Source organism: Myxocyprinus asiaticus, chromosome 27 (assembly GCF_019703515.2).
Source record: "Myxocyprinus asiaticus isolate MX2 ecotype Aquarium Trade chromosome 27, UBuf_Myxa_2, whole genome shotgun sequence".
Taxonomy (NCBI): domain Eukaryota; kingdom Metazoa; phylum Chordata; class Actinopteri; order Cypriniformes; family Catostomidae; genus Myxocyprinus; species Myxocyprinus asiaticus.
The window spans coordinates 48710-71531 of NC_059370.1; the positions used below are offsets into that span (position 1 = coordinate 48710).

At 43.4% G+C, this 22822-nt stretch overlaps 1 protein-coding gene across 4 annotated transcripts in view; it reads right to left on the reverse strand.

Moving 5' to 3' along the window:
- The window catches only part of arhgef9b (Cdc42 guanine nucleotide exchange factor (GEF) 9b), a 105986-nt gene that overhangs the window by 46483 nt on the left and 36681 nt on the right, over nucleotides 1-22822 (reverse strand). The window lies entirely within an intron of this gene.

Sequence of the window (22822 nt, forward strand, 5' to 3'; positions counted from 1 at the left end):
CGCGGCAGCCCGTTTCAGTTTATCGGCGCCCGTTCGGCCCCGTTTTGCGGCCGGCTCACCGGGAAAAGTCCAGGTTCTCCGTATGGCCAGTCCGCCCCTGCATGATAGGACAGGTCAGCTTCCCAGAAGTATGTCATGTCAACCACACAATAAAAAACAGTTTACAAAAAGTTCCATTTGTTAACATTACTCAATTAGTTAACAGGAACTAACAAAGAACAATACTTTTACAGTATTTATTAATCTTGGTTAACGTTAATTTCAACATACTAATACATATTTAACATGTAAAGTTGTATACATTAAGATTAAGAACCGAGATTAATAAATGCTGTAAAAACAATATTGATTACTGTTCATGATACCTAATGCATTATCTAATGTTAAAGGGTTAGTTCACCTATAAAAGAAAATTCAGTCATAGTTTACTCACCCCTGTGTTGTTATAACCACATATTACTTTTTTCTTAACACAAAGGGAGAAATTGTTAGTTTCAAAAGAACACAAAAGTATAATTCAGAAGTCTAATAAATTATTCCACGAGACTCATGATTGTTTTAAAGGCATACGGTAAGGTTTGGTGAGAAACAAACTGAAATCTAATGTATTATTTAGTGAAACTGTTGACTGGCCGTTGCTCTACTCTACGCATTCATGAGACTGCACGATAGAAACAACACAACACAACACAGCTGCACACAAACCAGAGAACAGAACTTACTAAATATTTTTTGTAAAGTTTGGTGTCGGAGAATAGATGCATTTCTGTGCCCTGCTTGATTTGTTTGAACCACCGGTATGTGTCAAGTCTTCTCCATTCTGAACCATCTCGCGAGCGGTAAAACAATACTGAAACCCAAAATAATTAATGAAGCAGGGTTAGAAAAACTTTAAAGGAAGCATACAAATTTATCAAAGGACTGTTTTGACCAACAGATAGTCCTATCGTACTGAATGAACTGTGTAAAATGACAACATATTAAATGTTTGTGACAACTTTCATGAATATATCAAATATATATATATATATATATATATATATAAGAAGCTCTAAGCTGCCCTAAGAACACAGTTCAACCTTGTGGATGTTCCTATAAACTGCATTATATAGTTGACTCTAGTCTTAATGAGTGCAAATATGGTAATATTATTATTTACTATTACACAACAACTGATTGTGTGTAATTAGCTTGATGTTGGAATTTTAGTTTAGAGAACAGATTTAACAAAAGATATTCAATTTAAGACTTTTTTAAACTAGATGTTTGAGATGTTGCCCTTGTGACAACTTCCCCATGTGACAACTAGCCCCGATCTCTTCTATAATGTTTGTTACCGATTTACTCATGAAAGTTATCATTTGTTATTAGTATAGCCTACCCCATACAGTAAAGCTACATCTGACACATACTGTATATTTTTTTTCTCAAAATCATCCATTCACAATCGTTTCTGAAGCAGTAATGACCAAATGATTCTGGAGTTCTGGTGGTCTCATAACTCTAATAGCACACACAAATAAACTCTCTAGTATTTTGAAACTCACGAAAGACTACAGATCCTACTGTATATGAATATTAATATCCTATGCGTTTTGCCTTTTATTAATGTTGATGGTGAGACAGAGAGAGACCCACAGCACTCACTCCTGTCCTATTCTGACATTTACACAACAAAGGTCAAATATGAAATTCAAACAGCTACCAATCATTCATGAATGCATAGAAGAGTTTGTCAGAATCATATATGCTGTTACACACACACACACACACACACACACACACACACACACACACACACACATTCATCTGCAGATACACAATTGAACCTCTCACTGTGTGTGTCTGACACAATGACATATTTAAAAGCTTCTCAAGCAGAAAGACAATTGAAATAGAAGGACTCTTCAAATCCTTCAAAACAGAGTGAAACTGAGCTGAAAATATCAGTATTACTGCTGAGGTTGGGGGGTGACATGTTTTGTCATGACATTGATGGTTTACTCATAGGAAAAGACAATGCTGTCATTCACTGTAGAAATGTAATCCATTTCTAATCATTCAACAATTTTACAGGATTCCAGCATCTTTTTCTTACTCAAATGTACTTTTCAAATATCGCTAACAAGGCATTGTTATGGTCCTGTCTGTGTGGGTTTTGTATTTCTTTCCTTTCCTGTTTTGTTCTATGCGCTGTCAATCTCCACAGGTGTCAGAGAAGAAGGGAAACACCTGATCCTAATAGGATGTGGTCTATTTAAGTGATCCTCATTCGTTCATTCAGGAGCACCACCGACAAATGTAGGATCTGCTTTTAACTCCTGAAGAAGGTTTTTGTTGCATCTCACAGCGCAGTACAATGAAGGAATATGGAATATTGGGAAAAAAAGAAAAAAAGAAACAATCACAAAACACGCTTTTCAATAGAACATACCATAATCTATTTCATGGTTAAGCCCTTTTGGGAACAATATATCTAAAAAGAAAATCCAAAATGTTTCTCTGGATTTACGATTCATATCAATATCCCCTCCTCGACCTGAAAAGTCAACCTGTTCAATCCCAAAGTAAACAAACTCACAAACAGAATGAGAACAATCTTTGAAATGTTGTGCTACAGGGTTACTTATATCGCCATGTCGTATGGCACTATGATGTTCACATATTCAGGTTCTCAATTCCTTTGACGTTTTACCTACATAAAACAATCCACAAGGACAATGTATGGCATAAATCACATTACATGTATTACAGGTGATGGTACTTCTTATAGGTATACTCTTGCCTGTTCTGGGCTCTGAAATGTATTTCAGCCTCCTAGTGTACTGACACTGGGTACAATTTCCACATTTATAGTTACCAAGAGGGATTATAACCGATTGAGGCTTAGGGGGTATTATACGTGCATCAGCCCTGACTAAAATGTTCTTCACATTTTTTGCTCTACGGAATGACGTCATCGGAGAATGCTCAAAAGTCTTCGAAAGAACTGGATATGATTTTAAAATATGCCAATGTTTCTGTATAATGCTGCTAAGTTCTGGAGATTGAGGTGTGTACATAGTGACAAACTGCACAGAAGGACTTTTTTATTAGCTTGAGTTAATCTTGAAGAGTTAAGTAACTATTCCCTATACACTGCTTTTAATTTATCCTCTACACTGTCTAGCCAACCATCCTTGTATCCCTTCTCTTTGAATTTACTCCAGATTTATTTTTTTTCTGATCTCAAACGAATTCTCTGGTGAACATATATGCTTAATCCTGTGTAGCTGGCTCATTGGAAGACTTTTCTTAAGCAAAGGTGGATGGCACCTATGTGCATGTAGGTAATTATTCCTATCTGTTTTTCTCTTGAAAAGATCTGTGCACATTGATTGTCCTGACTTTGTAACATGAACATCTAGAAAATCCAAAGTGTCCCCATTTAATGATATTTTGAACTTTAAATGGTCCGTTACAGAATTCAAATACTGATGAAAGGAGTTCAGAGATTCTAAATCTCCTTGAAATAGTACAAAAATGTCATCAATGTAACACTTGTACAACAGTAATTGGTCAAAAAATGGATTGTTAATTCTGTCAAAAATCTGAAATTTCTCAACATACCCAAGATGTAGTTTTGCAAAATTAGGAGCCATTCGAGTATCCATAGCTGTCCCGCGCCGCTGTAGGAAAAACTCATTGTCAAATCGAAAGTAGTTCTTAGTGAGAACAAGTCTAATCAGGGTAGCTAGGAAAGATGATGGAGGGGTCAAGTTAGATCTCAAATCCAGAAAATGTACACAATGTTCAATACCAACCTCATGTGGAATAACAGTGTATAGAGACTGAACATCAAATGATACTAACAAGCGTTGTTCTGGTATCACTGTCTCATTTAAAAGTCTCAGGAAATCACCAGTATCCTTTAGGAAAGAAGGAAGTGCTGTGACCAAAGGTTTGAGATGATGGTCAACGTACTGGGATGTCTTTTCTGTAATACTTCCAATACCTGAGACTATGGGTCTTCCTGCTGGATTCTCCAAACTTTTGTGAATTTTAGGTAATGTATAAAAAAGTGGAACCCGTGGATATTGGACATATAAGAAAGTTGAAGTGGACTTGTCAATGATGTTGTTATTTACAGCACATTCCAATATCTCCTTTATCTGTCTATTGAAAGCACAGTTGGATCAGAAGGTAAAGGAGAGTAAAACTTATCATCCAACACTTGTCTTTTACACCATGCTTTATGATTACTATCACTCCACCTTTATCTGCCTGCTTAATCGTTATGGTAGGATCTGACTGTAGAGCCTTCCTTTCACCTGGGCTCTGGTTTGGCTTCTTAACCCTATTCATTTTCTCACACCACAGTTTGGCTTCGTCTTCAACCAGATGACAAAATGTCTCCACAGAATGATTTCTATGTTTTGGTGGAACAAATCTACTCTTGGGTTTAAAATGTACAATTTCAGGTGAGGTCACACGTTTATCACTTATTGAAAAAAAACTCTTGCAATCTTAATTGTCTAAAAAAAAACTCTGAATGTCAGTATAAATTTGGAATTCATTGATCTGAGCTGTTGGTGCAAACAAAAGGCCATGGTTCAGAAGGGAAATCTCACTAGGTTGTAACTAACTTTTGGAATTTCTTTTTAGATACATTGTTCCCAAAAGGGCTTAACCATGAAAGAGATTATGGTATGTTCTACTGAAAAGTGTGTTTTGTGATTGTAACTTTCTTATTCTTCTTCTTCCCCAAGGTGGAGTAGTTGAGCAATGAGGGAACCCCCCCCCCCATTGAGCAAGCCCCCCCTCTCACCCCCCCATTTATTTATTTATTTTTTATCACTCCTACAATTAGAGGGACACACCTGTTGCTAGTTGCGAGAGTGCATATAATAGTGTTTGACCTAGATGTTCTTAATGTCTGATGAAGGCCCTGAGGATGGCCGAAACGTCACTGTTTAAACTGTGACCCACCATTGTGTCCATAACAAAACAGTCAAAGATAACTTGCCTAAATGACTGGGGTCCTGTTGCCCTAACTCCCATCATCAGCAAGTGCTTTGAAAAGCTTATCAGAGACCACATCTGCTCTGTGCTGCCTGCCTCACTGGACCCACTACAGTTTGCTTACAGAAGCAACCGCTCCACTGATGATGCAATTGCAGTCACAATACAATACCTCGGTGTCCACATCACTGAGGAACTCACATGGTCCGTCCACACTGAGGCCGTGGTAAAGAAGGCTCACCAGTGCCTCTTCTTCCTGAGACGACTGAGGAAGTTTGGAATGAACCACCGCACCCTCACACGGTTCTACACCAGCACTGTAGAGAGCATCCTGACTGGCTGCATCACTGCCTGGTACAGCAACAGCACCGCCCTCAACCGCAAAGCCCTGCGAAGTGTGGTGTGAATTACCAGACACATCATCGGAGGTGAGCTTCCCTCCCTCCAGGACATATATACCAGGCGGTGTGTGAAAAAAGCTCAGAGAATCATCAGAGACTCCAGCCACCCTAGCCATGGGCTGCTCTCACTCCTACCATCAGGCAGGCGGTATCGCAGCATCAGGACCCGCACCAGCCGACTTCACGACAGTTTCTTCCTCCAAGAAATCAGACTTTTGAACTCTTGATCGCTCATGATCAACATATATCAGCACTGCACTTTATTAATCTCACATTGGACTGTCATAATTATATTTCTCTTAACAACACACTGGCAACTGACTATCATCTGACAGCCTGAATGTCAATACAACACTATACAACCTTACTGCACATTTATATATATACATTATTTTTATTGTATACTGTGAATTCTATATTGTGTGTATTGTATACTGTACATTGTATTTTATTATTTGTATATTGTATGTGTATATTAGTTTCGTAAATTGTGTTGTGTAAATCTGATGTTTATTGTAAATTGGTATGTGTCTCATCACTGTCATGACTGCTATGTTGCTTGGAACTGCACCCAAGACTTTCATCCACTGTTGCACTTGTGTATATGGTCGAGTGACAATAAAGTGATTTGATTTGATTTGAAACAAATAAAGCTAAGACCTATTTCTGTAGTGCACTGAGAACTTAAATATTGCAATGTATGCAATGCTTGTCCTTTTGTTGTGATGTGTGTACAACTGCTAATGTTAATCATGTTGTAAGTAATGTTATAATTTCTGGACGAATAAAATAATGCATACATTGACGGAACGTTTAACAAAAGTAAAGTCGTGCAGACTTATTTACGTTGGAACTTCATCACAATCGAAGCTCGACAATGAGAGATCATGAAATACAGGTGAAAATCCAAAGCCTGTATAGAGTTTGCAAAGCAAATTGTTAGATCTTAATAATCGTATAATAGTGTGAGTTGCTTTTGGATATATGCTACCAGGATGGTGTGCCCATTAAAACATTTCCAGCTCACATTCTCATTTTCCATATTGTGTTCCAGCAGCATGTGGTCAAATATCCCATAAAAGAAGCAGTTGTTTTAAAATGCAACAACTCCAAAAACCACCTCACGAGAAGTCAGGGGAGGAAAATTACCATAAGCAAAGATGCAGCAATCACAGGAATATAGAAGCAGAGATTTAATTACTAATAATATACAGATGGTGAGACAAGTGGATGGCTCATTACGTCATCGCCTATGTGAAATACAAACTTGAAATGTCCAGAAGAGCAGGTTTATTGGCACATTTGAAAAATATCTCAGAGATCTGCACGGCAAAGTCATAAGAATAAGGGAACGCACACACATAATGCTCCCAGAACTGTATGATGCGCTGTCGCTCCCGGACATAAGAAGTTCTTTAGAGCAGTGGTTCTAGTAGTTCAACTGGTTTTGCTTTGGGTCCCAGATTTCACACTGGACATCAAGTGCAAAAGTACAAAACCTGAATTTATTGGATCATGCATGCATGGGTAACATTTTCTTTTATCTTGCATAGTTTTGTTCATGATTTTCAAGTATAAATGTGACATTATTTTTGTTGTTGATGTCAAAAACAAAAGTTCTCTCCCCCCTTTTTAAAGTTGATGAGCATATTTATTTATATGAGCCCATTATATTTATTATTCAGTTTATTTCCTAATATTAAACATCATTCTAACAGAACATATGCTATTACACAGGAGGAAAATGTTATTCATAATTTGTCCACCAGTCTTGGAGGTCATAAAGCCCTTACTTGACCTTAGTTATACAGTGCAATGACATATGAGCACAGGTTACTGTTCCTACTGTATAATCGTGAAACAGTTTTGTTAGGGAGATGATGAGTAATTTTAAAAAAAAAGCAACAACTTTATTTTGCCGCATAACACAGTGTTGCTCTGTCCCACCTCACTGCTGCTTATAATGTCAGGGCTGCCTGTTTGAGAGGTTTGACTGATTGGTGGATCAGCTTAGTCGGACTGTCTGTCTTGCCAGTGCCATCAGTTGTGCTCCAGCAGCTCCGTGCGCATTTAGAGAGAATCTCTATACACTTTTAAAAAATGTGTGTCAATTCAGTCAACGGTGCTGCGGCATTGCGTTAGTAGACTGAAAAAGGTCTGGGTCAAAAGTCAACTCATTGTTTTGAGGGCCATACATATCATCACTTATTTCAGGTGGGCATACGCAAAATCCTAAGAAAGATAAGTGGGCATACGGCGTATGCCTGCATATGCCCTAGACTACACTACTGTATAAGTGACAGAATTCTGCATGCATTAAATCAAGTTTCAAGTTTTATTGGTCACATACATAACCATACACAGTACGACATTTAGTGAAATTCTTGGTACGACTTTTCTCCCCACAGTTCTACAGTTTACGATAAAATTATATATATATATATATATATATATATATAGAGAGAGAGAGAGAGAGAGAGAGAGAGAGAGAGAGAGAGAGATAGATAAGGAGTAGAAATAGAAGTAAAAAACACAATTAAAAACACAAAATACACAATAAAATAGGAGAAAGAAGAAATATACTGTATGTACAAAGTATGCATATGAATATGAAATAGTGCATAATGACAGATGTAGAGGTGGTAGCAGCAACAGTTGACTGGCAATATGTACATGTGCAAGGTAAAGTGCAATTGTGCAGTATGTTGACCTGCAACAGGCTAATTTTATAGAGGTGATGTTGTAGATGTATAATAATGATATATAATAATATGATAATGTAGAGTGTATATTGCTTCAAGTGTGTGGTGTTGAATAGTGAACCTAGTCCTGGTGTTGTCCTTGGTTCAGGACACGGATGCCCTGTGGAAAGAAGCTCCTTCTCATTCTCTCTGTTTTGGCCATCAGGGAGCGGAAGCGTTTCCCTGACCGCAACAAAGAGAAGAGTCCATTATTAGGATGGCTGAGGTCTTTCATGATCTTCCTGGCTTTGGTCCAGCATTGTTTGTTGTAGATGGACTGCAGGTCAGGGGGTTTGATGTGGGTGATGCGCTCAGCTGATCACACCACTCTTTGTAGAGCCAGTCTATCTTGTTTTGTACAGTTTCCAAACCAGGCTGTGAGGTTTCCTGTCAGGATGCTCTCAGTGGTGCAGGTGTAAAAGTTTTTTTTTAAGCACCATAGAGGGCAGTTTAAAGTCCTTTAAGTGCCTGAGATGGTAAAGATGCTGACGGCCTTCTTCACCATGATGTTAATGTGGCAGGTCCATGACAGATAGTGTAAGATGTATATGCCAAGATAATGGAAATTGTCCACTCTCTCCACTGTGGCCCCGTTGATCATAATGGGGTAGTAGTTCCTTGCCTGCTTTGTGCTGAAGTCCACTATCAGCTCCTTTGTCTTGCTGATATTCAAAAGGAGATTGTTCTCCTGGCACCAGTCCTCCAGGCCTTTGATATCCTGCAGATAGGCCCTCTCGTCATTATCAGAGATCAGGCCCACCTCAACAGTGTCATCAGAAAACTTGACAATCGTGGTGGAGTTGGAAGTGGCCACACAGTCATAAGTGTACAATGAGTACAGCAGGGGGCTTAAAACACAACCCTGGGGGTCTCCAGTGCTGAGGGGGGGGTGAGACATGTCTGCCCACCCTTACTGCTTGTGGCCTGTCAGTCAGGAAGTTGGAGATCCGCTGACGCAGAGATGGGCTAAATCCTAGGTCCTCCAACTTGGTGGTGAGTTTAGAGGGAATTATAGTATTAAAAGCTGAACTGTAATCAACAAACATAATTTTAACATAATTTCCCTTCCTCTTGTCCAGATGATCTAGGACTGTGTGGAGGAGATGTGTGATGGCATCGTCCGTTGAGCAATTTGGACGTTAAGGGAACTGTAAGGGATCCAGGGTGTCAGGTAGTGAGGAGGTGATGAAGTCTCTGACCAGTCTTTCAAAGCACTTCATCACAATTGAGGTCAATGCTACAGGATGATAGTCATTAAGGCAGGAAGGTTGGGGTTTTTTCGGGACAGGAACAATGATGGACTGTTTAAAGCAGGTTGGAATTACTGACTGTTCCAGGGAGGGGCTGAATATCTCTGTGAACACCGGTGCTAGCTGGTCAGCGCAGGCTCTGAGGACCCGACCTGATATTCCATCTGGTCCTGCTGCCTTCCTGATGTTCACTCTCCGGAAAGCCTTTGTCACGTCGCACTCTGTGATGGTGAACGCGTTTCCAGCATTATTGCTCTCCGCATACAAGCAGCCATTATCACTATTGGCGCTGTCAGCACTGTTAGTGCAGTAAACTGCAGCCTCAAAGTGAGCGCAAAAAGTGTTCAGCTCGTCTGAGAGAGAAGCATCGCGAATCGCGATTTTGAGGGATGGTGTTTTATAGTCCGTTATCGTTCTCAGTCCCTGCCACAGGCTTCTAGAGCCACCCTGTTGAAACTGTGATTCCAATTTCTTCCCGTAGCGCTGCTTTGCCTCCCTCACCACTCTGCGTGTGTTGTAAGACAAGATTTTGTAATTGTCCATGATCCCGGTGGCGAGACCCGCTTTATAGACAGCGGTGCGGGATGACAGAGCATTGCAGATGGATTTATCCACCCACAGCTTCTGGTTGGAAAACATCCTGATGGTGGTTTTGCAGACTGTATCATCTACCAGTTTCCCAATCAGTCCCACGACTGCTTCTGTAAACACATTGATGTCATCAGAACTGCACCGGAACATGTCCCAATCTACGTCATCTAGAGCGTCTTGCAGAGTAGCCACTGATTGGACCATCCAGCACGTGACCTCCCTCTGAACCGGAGCTTCTTGTTTCAGCCTTTGTTTGTATTTGGGTATGAGGAAGATGGCAACATGGTCCGATTTTCCCAAACGGTGGTAGAGACTGTGCTTTGTAGCCTTGTTTAAATGGGGTGTAACATTGATCTAGGATCCTTTTGCCTCTAGTAGGGCAGGTAATGTGTTGGTGGAAGTTTGGCGCTGCGCGTTTTAGGTTGGCGCTGTTAAAGTCCCCCATCACAATGAGCGCAGCGTCCCGGTGATGAGTCTGATGAACAATGAGAGCCTTGTGTAGTTCACATAAGGCAGTGTCCGTGTTCGCCTGAGGTGGTATATAAACATCACTTACTATGATCGAGGTGAATTCTCGAGGAAGTTAGAAAGGGCGACATTTGATGGTCAGAAGCTCCAGGTTGGGTGTGCGGGAACGTGTGAGAGGAACAATGCTCACGCTGTTGCACCAGCCGTTGTTAACCATCAGACATACACCACCTCCCCTTGACTTCCCTGACTCCATTGTTCTGTCCATGTGAAAAACCGAAAAGAACTCGGCCAGCTGGATGGCATGGTCCAGAATCGCTCTGTTCAGCCATGTCTCAGTGAAGCAGAGGAGGTTGCAGTCTCTAAGGTCCCTTTGGAACTTAACCCTGGCCCTGAGGTCGTCCAGCTTGTTCTCCAGTGACTGAACGTTGGCTAGCATAATACTAGGCAGAGGAGCACGGTGAGCGCGAGTTTCCCTTGGGGCCGCCGTTTCAGGTCGTGTCCTTTGTCCTTCCTTACAATCTCGCTTGGCCAGCATGGGTCTGGTTTTAAAACCGATGGGTGAGTAAGTTGTAGACCAACAGAGATAAGAGTATGTCTGTCATAGTTGTTAGTAACCATGGTGAGAAGTAAGAAAGATTAAAATAACTTAAAGTGCAAGAGAAAAAAGCAAACTGTGGTCGGAGCAATCGAGACGGCAGCCGACCTCACCGGCGCCATCAGAGTAAAATGTTTAATGTTTAAAATGTTTAATGAAATAGAGAAAGGTGCCTTAATATCCTAAAAATGTGCACGGTAACCTTTTGTTATATTTGGTTAACTGCAAGAGTTCAGAAATGGTTACTGTATTATGAGTCTGGACTCAGGAATAAAGAACGCTTATTGCCATGGATGCATCAAACACAGTCTCAGATAGCAGGGAATAAAGTGCACAGTGAGCTATGAGCCTAAATAGCACAATACATAGATCTTCAAATGATAAAATCACATTAAAGTCAAACAAAAATAATTTGTCACTGCCTGCAACATAATTGGCCTATTCTTAATCAATGGAAAATGCATAATTCTGCCAGGACAGGTTCAATTTGCATACCAGAGCAAAAGGGGAAAAAAACAGTGGCTCACCATTTATCAAGCGCTGAAACTTTGCCAGGTGAAAAACAGTCTGGAATCATGTGAAACAGACACATTAAGTGCTCTTTGCAACCTGAACTTCATCAGAATGTTGACTTGTAACACCAGCACTGATAAAGCTTGATGCAATGATGCGTTAATGAATATAGAAATTATGTTCAAGTTAACAATGTCTAAAAAAAATGCGACGGTCCTGCGCAACGAATTGTAAAACAGTGTCTTGAGATGCGTTTATAATATTAAAGTTCTTTTAAACATAACAGTGAGTTGTGGCACAATGATCAAAGACGTCCGTCCAGTGCATGTTTACATGGCCTAGACACATGTGTGAACAGCCCATAACTCACCCTCTAGCCTCCTTGGAAAACCAACCCAGTCTCATGAAAATTTGTACATATTTTAGGAGCTGGCTATTTCGTATGATTTTGTATGAGTTCGTTCATATGAATTTGTATGATTTCATCATGTACAAATGCCCGGATGTCTAATGCAGAAGTAAGCATGAGTTTCACACACAAATCATTAAGGACATGCTTATTAATATTATGCCCTTACCCAAATCCCTTATCTAAACTTAACCGATCAGTAGAGTGTGTAAACATGATTGGAAGCTGTTGTGTGTGACAGAAGCAAGTACTTGTCACATATTAGATGGAAACGATGTCCGGCGATGTCATTGGCTGTAGTGAAAGTCGTACGAATTCATACGAGTGCAGTCGTATGATATCATATGAATTTGCCAAATTTAGAAAAGTCGCATGAATCCTTAAGATTTTGCCGTGAGAGTGTGTAGGAAAAACTGACCCGAACCTGGACCAAAACCTGTAGGTTTGTCGTGTACCATCGGACACAGATCGGGTTGAAGACCTCTAAACACATGCAGAATAACAGAATAGTGATTTTGATATTTGAATAGCATGCACATCCTTATTAATAGCACATGTTTTTAGATCGATTCATAATTAAAAAGTACATATAACTAAGACATTGCTCCAAACTTTTCTTCTGTCAATTTGAAAAACCCAACCAAATCTAGCAAGCATCCTGTGGCGCATAAAAGTGAATGTAGTAACGTGACACATCATTGGGGGCCTCCCTGGTGTACCGGCACATGGGCCACTCAGTTCTTATTCTGTCCTTGGTTATATAGCTGGGTTTCCCGTAGCACTTAAGTAGAACGTTAGTAACACTTAAATAGTACTTAATCTCTAAGGCACATTTCCCAAAAGCATTGTTATCCAAGTAGTTTGTAAAAATTTCATAAATTAACGAGAGCTTTGAACCACTCTTAAGTCCATTAACCCTTACCAGCCGGAGCATTCAAATTTGGGAACAATTATTCCCATGGTTCCTGTCCAATCATCGATTTTATTTCTGAAAACAGCCAGATACTCATGACAATATAAGCTAAAAGCACATATGATTGGTTAAGCGGTTACTGGGCGTGAATAATAAATGTATCATCATCAACGTCATCCTCCATTTGCCTGAGCGGAGCCAGAGAGGATACGCCGGGAGATTACCTTCAGTGTTGGACTTACTGCTTCAAATTGAAAACTGAGGTGATCTTTCGAGGTTAGACAAGTTATTTAACATGTTTTGTCAATATTGTCTATTGAAAGTCAAAACGTTTTAGTTATGAAGCATTTATTTGTAGGAGTAACGCTAGTTATTTCTGGAAAAAATGACATGACCGTTGGCATTCATCGGACAGGCAGCTAGCCTCTATTTTTAAGCAAATTTCTGTGAAACTTGCTAAATAAACATTACCTAGCAATACTATGTAAATATTTAGCTAAATATCAATAATTTCTTCTGCCAATTTTGTCGCTTGTGAAAAATCCGCCTGATGTAATGTGAGGCAGAGAGCAGACGCTGTTCAGACCTGCCTGGAAACTGGCCTGCTAGTTAGATAAGTTATCTAGCTTGTTGATTTTCCCATGTAATAAAAAAAAATGGTAGATATCTTTCAATAATTTAGCAGATAGACTTACCCATCCATCACACAGACATGATTTTAGATTGTGTGTAGCTTCCTGTTCACAAGGAAAGTGTGAGAGGGCTGTCTGCAGTTGGACATTCTGCTTAGTCTTCAAACCTTTGGTGACTATTCAGTGTATGGATTTGTGAAGAACACACTGCTGGCTACCAATTGTTGTACTTTTGTTTTCTGTTGTAGAGATCAGATAGAGACTATGGCTCCCTGCTCAGCACCCTCAAGAGGAGGAGGCAGCTGACTGCTGATGAGCTTAGGTTCATAGCAGAGGAGGACATGGCTCATGAGGGCATGAACACACAGGAGGAAGATCTGCTGGACCAGGGACTACTGCAGGAAGACCCGGACCATGAGGAGATGGAGGATGAGATGTGTAGGGCTTTACTGGTTGTTTAGATCAGTGTTACTATCAGAAATAATTGGTTATTATTTCTTTAGTTATTAATTAATATTTAACATAATTAATTGAATCTAACTCATTAAAACCTCATATGGGGCTCCAGTAAATGTAGTGCGCTACGTTTAGGAGAGGGTTTGGTTATTAGCAATAATTAATAATTATCAAAGATTATTATTATTAAAATCAATAGAACATTGATGAGAATCAATGTAAGCTTTTTTTAATCCTTTAAATCAACAATTATCAAAGATAATTACTAATCATTAACATTGATGAAACATTAATTAAAATTAACACTAGCTTATTGATCCTTCAAATTCAACAATCATCAAAGATAATTATCAATTATCAAAAATCAGTAGAATATTAATAAGGATTAATATTGCCAGGGCACCACCCTGGAATCAGGGACTAATAACCAGATAGTATAACAGTCTCAATATTAGATTGTTTTCTTAGGAAAATCGACATCTGAAGAATATCGATTTTTGGAGAAAAAAAACAATGACTGAAGGCTTGAATCCGAGCACTGACATCCCGTCAGCATGTGAAACAGGTGATGCAAAACAAACCAAAACACTTCTCTTTGAAATATAACAATGTTTATTTATGCAGTAATATCAATTAATAATTAATCATTAATACAATGGAGTCAATAAACTTCTGACTTACAGCTACAAACTAAAAAGTGATATGATTAGATATGGAAACCAAAATAATCCTATAACACATGAGGGTGTGTGTGCGTGTGTGAGAGAGAGTGTGTGTGTGTGTGTGTGTGTTTGTGTGTGTGTGTGTGTGTGTGTAAGGAGGGACGCGCACAAAATGGCGGACGTGACTCTCCTGGAGAGTATGTCACGCGAGACTTCCGGCCAGAGAATATGGCCGCGAATGTGGGCGGAGAGAAACCAGTCAATGGCATCTACCAGTTTACTGCGTGTATCCGCTTGTACGATAGCATAGGGACAAAGCTGAGCTTTATCACGAAGCTATCTACTAGCCAAAAATGTGTGCAAGAATGTTTGTGAGGGGTCGCGTGTGTGTGGTTAGTACGAGAAAGAGAGAATTAAGTGACGGCCCCAAAGCCGGTTTCGCGATTGTGGGAGAGAAAGCAGCTGTTAGTTTATCACTCAGAGATGCGGTGGACGGCTCGTAAACAGTCCCGTGGTCTTTGGTTCTTTAATGGATAAACTCAGTTTGCCGGTCTCACCCACGATGGCAGAAATGCACAACAGTCCAATGTGGTTGGACTACAATACAGAAAACCTCATTCGTGATAATTAATACCTTGAATATTAGCCGCAATGAGCGGACTCGGTGGTCCGTAAACTGTACAAGCAATAACCTTGATACACAAGAATAACACACTATAATATTCTATCTCTGCCCAGACGTAAACCTCTTACTTGAATCGCATGAGGACACAGGTAGAATGTGTGTTCATCTGTCCTTTATCTCCGACTCGGTTCCTTGAGGCTCGGGTGATGACGGGAGGCTGTTTCCTCGCTCTGTCGGCGGGCGGTATGGCTGCTGATTCTCGGCGGGCTGGTGGAGAAATCAGCAAAGTCGACTTGATTGAAGACGGAAGAGAAATCTTTTATCTCTTCACTTCTGCAGGCAAACGGATGAAGATGCGGATTGCTCGGCGGTCTCCTTCGGATTCGTTAGAGTGTTCGGTGGAACACAGAGTAATCTCAACTCGTCCAGCGAGATGGAGATTGTATGGCCACAGTTTCAAGTCGTATGTTACTTCCTTGTGCCACGAGGCTACACCTGAGAGCAGTGATGAGCTGCGTCTACACACGGTGAGTAAAGTTGCCATAAGCAAATCCCGGAAGAGGTATTTCTACACCTGATGATGTCATGGTTGAGGTGCGTTCTGTCGTGTGCCTCATCCAATAGGAGTTGAGAGTTCGATCCTTTAGTGAGCAAGGCTTCATGGGATTTGTAGTCTGTTTTGGACTCCATTTGTTTGATTTTGGCACGGTTTTTATCAGTAAGATTTTTGACTTTGTATGTGGGCCTGAGTTAGGTTTTATGACTGTGTTAGGCCTGCCTTTGTCTGAATACATGAGGCCCAACAGATGGAACCTGTTCCCCAGCCAAGACCATCAACTGGGTATGTATGAATGTGTATGTATTGTTTGTTTCTATTTCTTATATGACTGATACTCACAGTAACACTAACACTGTTACTCTTATTATTTTGTGTATGGCTAGCCATTCTCGCACAGGTCCCAAGTCAGCTAGAAAGCATAAACGCTTCCCTGACTCTGTTTCTCATCCCTCATACTCTGACAGCGATTCACAGGCACCAAAACCTCTCCAATATAAGCCTAGCCATCAATTCGGTATTGACTTAGGTAGCGTGTGTCAGGTTGTGCAGTCAACCTCCAATATGATGTTGCGAGAAATTGACTTTTTCATGCTGTTTTTTCTCAGGCTGTAGTTGCTGAGATATGCAGCTTTACAAACCATCAGGCGTGGGAACTCATCCTAAACTGTCCGTCATATTCCAGCTACCAAGGAGCTTGGATGGAGGTGACCCCCGATGAATTTTAAAAATTTCTTGGGTTGCTCATTTACATGGGGTTTTCAATTCTCCCTGATTCCCATCGTCATTGGGTCACTTCAGGGCTCATGGGCGAGGGAATTTATGTTGCGTCACTGCTACAAGGCTCTTTTAGCAGCTCTACATGTTGTAGACCCTACCACAGAGGATAATCAGGATCACCTTAGGAAGTTGCGTTATCTTATGGACCACCTCAAACAAAAATGCCAGCAGCTCTTTCAGCCTAACCAAAATCTCGCAATAGAAGAATGTATGGTCAAGTCTAAAGCTCAGTCAGGATTTAAACAATACATGAAGGGCAAGCCTGCTCAGTGGGATTTTAAATTATGGGTAATTGCAACATCAGACTCGGGGTATACTCTTGACTTTAATGTATACACAGGTAGTCATGATGGGTGTGTCACTGACTTGGCCACCAAAGTTGTTGAATCGTTACTGCAGCCATACAAAGACCAGGGCCACAATGTTTGGTTTGACAACTTTTACACATCCCCAGCTCTTATGGTTAAGTTGTTAGAAATGGGAACTAATGCCTGTGGGACATGCAGGGACATACAGGGTTTCCTGCAGAATTTAAAGACATCAAAAGATGGGAACGCAAGACAGCTCGTGGGGATATGAGGAGGTGTAGGATTGAGGGGAATATACTTGTAATTCAGTGGAAGGACACGCATGCAGTTACATGCCTCTCCAATTTCCACAATGTGAATGGCTCAACCGAAATTACTAGGTTTGTAAGAAATGATGGCGACTGGACAAAAGAAGTAGCCCTCCAGCCCACTGTCATCAGCGATTATAACAAAAGCATGGGTGGTGTTGATAGGTCAGACCAAATGATAAAATCTTTCGACGTCCTACAAAAAACTCAGAAGTGGTGGAAGACTCTTTTTTCCCACTTCATAGACATTGCCGTTGTCAATAGTTTCATATTGTTTAAGGAATGGCAACACATTCATGCGGCACCAGGGGATGAGCATAGACTGGTGAACTTAACCCAGATAGATTTCAGAGAAAACCTGGCTCGTCAGCTGTGAGGTATCAAATTCACTAAAGCCTGTAGTCCCTCCTTCGTCATCACTCCACACAGCCCATGTCCCTAAATTTGAAGAGTCCTCTAAGTGATGTTGGCTATGCTATCAGAAAAGTAGAACTGAAAATAAAACTAAAGTGGCTTGTTGTGCGCCGGAATGTAATGGCAAAAACTTTGCTTTGTTTGCAGTCTTGGCACTCAGCTGAGTGTGACCAATTTCGTGAAGAGGCCTAGGTTGGGCTGTGTTTACTGGTGTTGTTGTCCTCCCCCTCCCCTCTTTTCTCCCTCTCTTCTCTCTACAGGTATTGCAGTTGTTGAGTATTTATGAATTTATATATATTCTGTTCCTCACTCTTTATTAAAAATGTATTTACTGTAGATAGTTCGAAAGTTTGATTTTGTATGTTTTGCTGTGTAATTCGTGTGTAATTCTAATGTTCAAATTAAATAAAATGTATATTTCAGTGTTTGTGTCCTTCAATTTCAGATGCAATCTCAATTTATTATTACAGGTGCTCAAAAGGATTATTTGAGGAGTGGTCATGTGAAATGTATCTTAACATTCTAAATGTTTGTTTTATTCCATTTTCCCACTAATCACTAGAATGGTCATAACTTTTAAACAATAGATTATATTTCTAATCTGTCTGCTATTCTACATTGCCCACACAATTATGTATATTTCATACACTCTAAGTTTCCCTCTAGCTTGTAATTAAAATGGTTGAAAATGCAGTTCCCTATCTGTTACTCACTCGACATTGTGTCGATGTAGTGACACTAGGGGTCACTCTTGGGAGCCCGAGACACCTCTGGTCTTTGATAAAAGGCCAATGAAAATTGGCGAGTGGTATTTGCATGCCACTCCTCTGGACATACGGGTATAAAAGGAGCTGGTATGCAACCACTCATTCAGATTTTCTCTTCGGAGCCGAATGGTCATGCTCATTGAGCTGAATTCTACTGTTCATTCACCTCTGCTGGATCTGACAGCGCATTTCAGTGGCTTCTCCCTCCTCTGCACTGGTGCACTGCAGAGAACGCCTCTGGGACTATATTTTCTGAAAGTTATTTTTTCTCCTCTAAAAGAATATATATTTCTCTAAAAGAGCGACACACATGGAACGTCTTTTTAAAGACGCATCTTTTTAAAGATGCTTTTCCGATTGTGTGTTATTCCTGGTTGCGGTCGTTATCTCTCAACTTCGGATGGTCATGATCACTGTCTTTCATGTCTGGGCGCGACCCACATGGAGGCAGTGTTTGTGGATGGTTCACGTTCTCATTGCGAGAACATGACCATGGCAACATTGTGGTCTTGCAGCGGCTCCCCGCCTCGGTCCTTCTACCTACGGGTATGAGGCCAGCGCAGCTAGCACTGGGGGTGATTTGGGGACCCCAATGGGATCGTCTCCTCCGGGTATCCCCCCGCTGACCTCCCATTCCCCAGCATGCTCGTCTGCCCCAATCGGGCTTCCGGAAGAGTTCGCTGGCTCGTCTCACGGTGAGTCTGGCTTCTTGTTCGGAGCCCGTGAAGATGATGAGCTCTCGAGCGCAGGGTTTGTCCAGTCGGACGCAGAAGCCTCAGCTGGGCTTCCCCCTTTGGGGATGATTGCCCTGATGGCTAAAGCCTACAGCGCTGCTGGACAAGCCACCTCTGCCCTGCAAGCCATGGCTCTCCTGCAGGTCCACCAAGCCAAGGCATTGAAAGAACTGCAGGAGGGTAGCCCCAGATTTGATGCAGGAACTGCGCTCGGCGACCGACCTCGCTCTCCGAGCGATGAAGGTCATGGCGTGGTCTCTCGGGCGGACGATGGCCACACTAGTGCTCCAGGAGCGCCACCTTTGGATCAACCTGGTCGAGATCGACACTGTTGAGTTCGACACTGCCCCCATTTCCCAGGCTGGCCTATTTGGTGACACCGTCAAGGACTTTGTCCAGCAGTTCTCAGCGGTGAAGCAGCAGATGGAGGCAATCCGGCACATCCTGCCCCAGCAAGGCTCAAGATCCTGCACCCCATCTGCTCGTCGCCAAGGGTGTCCCCCTGTGGTGACTGCACCAGCTTTGCCGCAGCACGCCCCTTTGGCCCGGCCCTGGCGTGGAGCCTACCGCAGGAAGCAGGCGCCACCCGTCTCACAGCCGGCACCTAAGAACCCACGGAGGTCCTCAAACCGCCACTGAGACAGGCAACCCAGAGACGAGGGAACCCACGCACTTGGAGCTGGTAAAAAGACCACTCCATCCCCCGGTGTAGGGCCGGGCAGAAAATCTTTTGTTGCCTTTTTGTTTGATTTCGCCGCATGCCCAAGTGACTGCGGTACCCAACAGTTCAGCAAAAGAGCGGCTTCCTTCCTCCCTGGGTCACATACCCGGTGTGCACGGACATCACCACGACTACCATCCACGGGTTTTTTCTTGCAGGATTGGTGCTCCAGCGGTGGCCTTTCCGCCCCTGAGCACCCAGCTGTGGCACACAGCTGCCCACGATGTGAAGGTCTCCACGGGTTACGAGGACAGGTCACTTCCTTCCCCGTCCCAGGCTGTTCCGGGGGTGGTCACAAGGGTCCAGGTAAGTGCGTCGATGTCCCTAGACTCAGCACGGCCACGATGTGGTGTGTCACCTCGAGCTCCGCCCTGCCGTGAGGCCCCACCTGCCGGTACGTCTGACGACATTGTCCCCTTGGTCACCCTTGCGCGGAACTTGGACGCGTGGCTTTCGCTTTCCAATCCATCACGATGGCTGATCCGGACCGTCCGACTCGGCTACGTGATTCAGTTTGCCAGGCGCCCACCCGGGTTCAGCGGTATTCACTTCACCTTGGTCAAGAGCGAAAATGCTGCTACCTTGCGTGCGGAGATCGCTACCCTCCTACGGAAGGGTGCGATAGAACCTGTCCCTCCAGCCGAGATGAAGAAAGGGTTTTACAGCCCCTACTTCATCGTACCGAAAAAAGGCGGTGGGTTGCGGCCAATCTTGGACCTACGAGTAATGAACTGGGCCTTACACAGAATCCCGTTCAAGATGCTGACGTAAAAACGCATTCTGGTGAGCGTCCAGCATCAAGATTGGTTTGCGGCGGTAGACCTGAAAGGATGCGTACTTCCACGTCTTGATCCTTCCTCGACACAGACCCTTCCTGCGGTTTGCATTCGAGTATCAGGCGTATCAGTACAAAGTCCTCCCTTTCGGCCTGTCCCTGTCTCCTTGCGTCTTCATGAAGGTTGCAGAGGCTGCTCTTGTCCCGATAAGGGAGGTGGACATTCGCATTCTCAACTATCTCGACAACTGGCTAAACCTAGCTCACTCTCGAGACATGTTGTGTGCACACAGGGACCTGGTGCTCTCACACCTCTGTGGCTTCGGGTCAACAGGGAAAAGAGCAAGCTCCTCCCGGTTCAGAGCATCTCTTTTCTCGGTTTGGAGTTGGACTCAGTCTCCTTGACGGCGCGCCTTACGAACGAGCGCGCCCAGTCGGTGCTGGCCTGTTTGAAGGTGTTCAAACAGAAAACAGCGGTTCCACTAAAACTTTTTTCAGAGGCTCCTGGGGCATATGGTATCCTCGGTGGTGGCCACCCCGCTCGGGTTGATGCATATGAGGCCGATTCAGCACTGGCTCCAGACTTGAGTCCCGAGATGGGCATGGCGCCACGGGACACATCACATGGTCATCACGCCAGTCTGTCACCGTCTTTTCAGCCCTTGGACTGACCTCTCGTTTCTACGGGCAGGTGTTCCTCTAGAACTGGTCACCAGGCGTGTCGTGGTCCTGACAGATGCCTCCAAAATGGGCTGGGGCACTGTTTGCAATGGGCACGCAGCCGCTGGCCTCTGGACTGGTCTGCGACTGCATTGGCACATCAACTGCCTCGAGTTGTTGGCAATTCTGCTCTGCTCGCCCTGCGGAGGTTCCGGACATTAATCCAGGGCAAGCACGTGTTAGTTTGGACAGACAACACGGCAACGGTAGCATTTGTCAACCGCCAAGGCGGTCTACGCTCTCGTTGTATGTCACAATTCGCCCGCCATCTTCTCCTCTGGAGTCAGCAGCACTTCAAGTTGCTGCGAGCCACACACATCCTGGGCAACCTCAACACTACAGCGGATGCGCTGTCAAGGCAGGTTACCCTTAGGGGAGAGTGGAGACTCCACTCTCAGGTGGTCCAGCTGATTTGGAGTGGATTCGGACAGGCACAGGTGGACCTGTTCGCCTCTCAAGAATCCTCCCACTGCCTGCTCTGGTATGCCCTCACCGAGGCTCCCCTCGGCATAGATGCGCTGGCACACAGCTGGCCCCCTGGCCTACGCAAATATGCATTTCCCCCAGTGAGCCTGCTTGCACAGACCCTGTGCAAGGTCAGGGAGGACGAGAAGCAGGTCATCCTGGTAGCACCCTACAGGCCCACCCAACCGTGATTCTCGGACCTCATGCTCCTCACGAAAGCTCCCCCCTGGTGAATTCCCCTGAAGAAGGACCTTCTTTCTCAAGGACGGGGCACCCTCTGGCACCCGCGACCAGACCTCTGGAATTTCCATGTCTGGCCCCTGGATGGGTCTACAGTGGTAGACACGATCACTCAGGCTAGGGCCCCCTCTACGAGGCGCCCGTATGCCTTTAAGTGGAATCTGTTTGCTAAGTGGTGTTCTTCCCGATGCGAAGACCCCCAGAGATGTGCAGTCGGATCAGTGCTTTCCTTCCTGCAGGAGAGGTTGGAAGAGAGATTGTCCCCTTCCACCTGGAAGGTGTACGTTGCTGCCATAGCAGCACACCATGATGCAGTTGACGATAAGTCCTTAGGGAAGCACGACCTGATCATCAGGTTCCTAAGAGGCACCAGGAGGCTGAATCCCTCCAGACCATGCCTCGTTCCCTCGTGGGACCTCTCTGTAGTTCTTCAGGGTCTACAGAGAGCACCCTTTGAGCCTTTGCAGTCAGCCGAGTTTAAGGCACTCTCCTTGAAGACTGCCCTCCTGACTGCGTTCACTTCCATCAAGAGGGTAGGTGACCTGCAAGCGTTCTCTGTCAGCAAAACATGCCTGGAGTTCGGTCCAGGTTACTCTCACGTGATCCTGAGACCCCGACCGGGCTATGTGCCCAAGGTTTCCACCACCCCTTTTAGGGACCAGGTGGTGAACCTGCAAGTGCTGCCCCAGGAGGAGGCAGACCCAGCCCTGTCATTGCTGTGTCCGGTGCGTGCTTTACGCATCTATTTGGATTGCATGCAGAGCTTCCAAAGCT